At 46.9% G+C, this 2500-nt stretch overlaps 7 non-coding genes and 6 pseudogenes across 7 annotated transcripts in view; all 13 read right to left on the bottom strand.

Moving 5' to 3' along the window:
• Positions 1-70: 70 nt before the first annotated feature.
• LOC142117684 (5S ribosomal RNA) lies at positions 71-188 on the bottom strand (annotated as a pseudogene).
• An 80-nt stretch (positions 189-268) lies between these two features.
• Positions 269-387, bottom strand: LOC142117657 (5S ribosomal RNA; annotated as a pseudogene).
• Positions 388-469: 82 nt separating this feature from the next.
• On the bottom strand, positions 470-588 carry LOC142117458 (5S ribosomal RNA). The gene has a single exon (XR_012682868.1). It is a non-coding gene; the product is annotated as a 5S ribosomal RNA (ribosomal RNA).
• Positions 589-670: 82 nt separating this feature from the next.
• On the bottom strand, positions 671-789 carry LOC142117382 (5S ribosomal RNA). The gene has a single exon (XR_012682799.1). It is a non-coding gene; the product is annotated as a 5S ribosomal RNA (ribosomal RNA).
• Positions 790-870: 81 nt separating this feature from the next.
• On the bottom strand, positions 871-989 carry LOC142117380 (5S ribosomal RNA). Its single transcript, XR_012682797.1, has one exon. It is a non-coding gene; the product is annotated as a 5S ribosomal RNA (ribosomal RNA).
• An 80-nt stretch (positions 990-1069) lies between these two features.
• On the bottom strand, positions 1070-1188 carry LOC142117788 (5S ribosomal RNA; annotated as a pseudogene).
• An 81-nt stretch (positions 1189-1269) lies between these two features.
• Positions 1270-1387, bottom strand: LOC142117738 (5S ribosomal RNA; annotated as a pseudogene).
• An 80-nt stretch (positions 1388-1467) lies between these two features.
• LOC142117547 (5S ribosomal RNA) lies at positions 1468-1586 on the bottom strand. The gene has a single exon (XR_012682950.1). It is a non-coding gene; the product is annotated as a 5S ribosomal RNA (ribosomal RNA).
• Positions 1587-1667: 81 nt separating this feature from the next.
• LOC142117736 (5S ribosomal RNA) lies at positions 1668-1785 on the bottom strand (annotated as a pseudogene).
• Positions 1786-1868: 83 nt separating this feature from the next.
• LOC142117620 (5S ribosomal RNA) lies at positions 1869-1987 on the bottom strand. The gene has a single exon (XR_012682965.1). It is a non-coding gene; the product is annotated as a 5S ribosomal RNA (ribosomal RNA).
• Positions 1988-2068: 81 nt separating this feature from the next.
• Positions 2069-2187, bottom strand: LOC142117381 (5S ribosomal RNA). Its single transcript, XR_012682798.1, has one exon. It is a non-coding gene; the product is annotated as a 5S ribosomal RNA (ribosomal RNA).
• Positions 2188-2267: 80 nt separating this feature from the next.
• LOC142117880 (5S ribosomal RNA) lies at positions 2268-2385 on the bottom strand (annotated as a pseudogene).
• An 81-nt stretch (positions 2386-2466) lies between these two features.
• Positions 2467-2500, bottom strand: part of LOC142117490 (5S ribosomal RNA) — a 119-nt gene continuing 85 nt past the window's right edge. Inside the window, exon 1 of the ribosomal RNA XR_012682898.1 lies at positions 2467-2500. This exon is cut by the window's right edge and continues 85 nt beyond it. This is a non-coding gene — a ribosomal RNA (5S ribosomal RNA).

The following is a 2500-nucleotide window of genomic DNA, read 5'->3' as shown; positions in this document are numbered from 1 at the left end:
TGACCTACATCTCTTATACATCTAGAAACCAGCATTGAAGGAAGCCGGAAACAAGAGAGAAGAAAAAAAAGGCCTACAGCACCTGGTATTCCCAGGTGGTCTCCCATCAAGTACTAACCAGGCCCGGCTCTGCTTAGCTTCCAAGATCAGACGAGATTGAGCTTGTTCAGGGAGGTGTGGCTGTAGGCATTGGTTTCCTATTGACCTACATCTCTTATACATCTCAAAACCAGCATTGAAGGAGGCCGGAACAAGAGAGAAAAAAAAAAGCCTACAGCACCTGGTATTTCCAGGTGGTCTCCCATCCAAGTACTAACCAGGCCCGGCTCTGCTTAGCTTCCAAGATCAGACGAGATTGGGCTTGTTCAGGGAGGTGTGGCTGTAGGTATTGGTTTCCTATTGACCTACATCTCTTATACATCTAAAAAACAGCATTGAAGGAAGCGGGAACAAGAGAGAAAAAAAAAAAGGCCTACAGCACCTGGTATTCCCAGGTGGTCTCCCATCCAAGTACTAACCAGGCCTGTCCCTGCTTAGCTTCCAAGATCAGATGAGATTGGGCTTGTTCAGGGTGGTGTGGCTGTAGGTATTGTTTTTCCTATTGACCTACATCTCTTATACATCTAGAAAACAGCATTGAAGGAAGCCGGAACAAGAGAGAAGAAAAAAAGGCCTACAGCACCTGGTATTCCCAGGTGGTATCCCATCCAAGTACTAACCAGGCCCGTCCCTGCTTAGCTTCCAAGATCAGACGAGATTGGGCTTGTTCAGGGTGGTGTGGCTGTAGGTATTGTTTTCCTATTGACCTACATCTCTTATACATCTAGAAAACAGCATTGAAGGAAGCCGGAACAAGAGAGAAGAAAAAAAGACCTACAGCACCTGGTATTCCCAGGTGGTCTCCCATCCAAGTACTAACCAGGCCTGTCCCTGCTTAGCTTCCAAGATCAGACGAGATTGGGCTTGTTCAGGGTGGTGTGGCTGTAGGTAACGTTTTCCTATTGACCTACATCTCTTATACATCTAGAACCAGCATTGAAGGAAGCCGGAAGAAGAGAGAAGAAAAAAAGGCGTACAGCACCTGGTATTCCCAGGTGGTCTCCCATCCAAGAACTAACCAGGACCGTCCCTGCTTAGCTTCCAAGATCAGACGAGATTGGGCTTGTTCAGGGTGGTGTGGCTGTAGGTATTGTTTTCCTATTGACCTACATCTCTTATACATCTAGAAACCAGCATTAAAGGAAGCCGGAACAAGAGAGAAGAAAAAATGGCCTACAGCACCTGGTATTCCCAGGTGGTCTCCCATCCAAGTACTAACCAGGCCCGGCTCTGCTTAGCTTCCAAGATCAGACGAGATTGGCTTGTTCAGGGAGGTGTGGCTGTAGGTATTGGTTTCCTATTGACCTACATCTCTTATACATCTCAAAACCAGCATTGAAGGAGGCCGGAACAAGAGAGAAAAAAAAAAGCCTACAGCACCTGGTATTTCCAGGTGGTCTCCCATCCAAGTACTAACCAGGCCCAGCCCTGCTTAGCATCCAAGATCAGACGAGATTGGGCTTGTTCAGGGTGGTGTGGCTGTAGGTATTGTTTTCCTATTGACCTACATCTCTTATACATCTAGAAACCAGCATTGAAGGAAGCCGGAACAAGAGAGAAGAAAAAAAGGCCTACAGCACCTGGTATTCCCAGGTGGTCTCCCATCCAAGTACTAACCAGGCCCGGCTCTGCTTAGCTTCCAAGATCAGACGAGATTGGGCTTGTTCAGGAGGTGTGGCTGTAGGTATTGGTTTTCCTATTGACCTACATCTCTTATACATCTAAAAACCAGCATTGAAGGAAGCGGGAACAAGAGAGAAAAAAAAATAGGCCTACAGCACCTGGTATTCCCAGGTGGTCTCCCATCCAAGTACTAACCAGGCCCGTCCCTGCTTAGCTTCCAAGATCAGATGAGATTGGGCTTGTTCAGGGTGGTGTGGCTGTAGGTATTGTTTTCATATTGACCTACATCTCTTATACATCTAGAAAACAGCATTGAAGGAAGCCGGAACAAGAGAGAAGAAAAAAAGGCCTACAGCACCTGGTATTCCCAGGTGGTATCCCATCCAAGTACTAACCAGGCCCGTCCCTGCTTAGCTTCCAAGATCAGACGAGATTGGGCTTGTTCAGGGTGGTGTGGCTGTAGGTATTGTTTTCCTATTGACCTACATCTCTTATACATCTAGAAAACAGCATTGAAGGAAGCCGGAACAAGAGAGAAGAAAAAAGACCTACAGCATCTGGTATTCCCAGGTGGTCTCCATCCAAGTACTAACCAGGCCCGGCTCTGCTTAGCTTCCAAGATCAGATGAGAATGGGCTTGTTCAGGGTGGTGTGGCTGTAGGTATTGTTTTCCTATTGACCTACATCTCTTATACATCTCAAAACCAGCATTGAAGGAGGGCCGGAACAAGAGAGAAAAAAAAAAGCCTACAGCACCTGGTATTTCCAGGTGGTCTCC

The sequence above is a fragment of the Mixophyes fleayi genome, unplaced genomic scaffold (genome assembly GCF_038048845.1).
Source record: "Mixophyes fleayi isolate aMixFle1 unplaced genomic scaffold, aMixFle1.hap1 Scaffold_171, whole genome shotgun sequence".
Taxonomy (NCBI): Eukaryota; Metazoa; Chordata; class Amphibia; order Anura; family Limnodynastidae; genus Mixophyes; species Mixophyes fleayi.
This window is presented reverse-complemented; position numbering and strand designations above follow the sequence as displayed.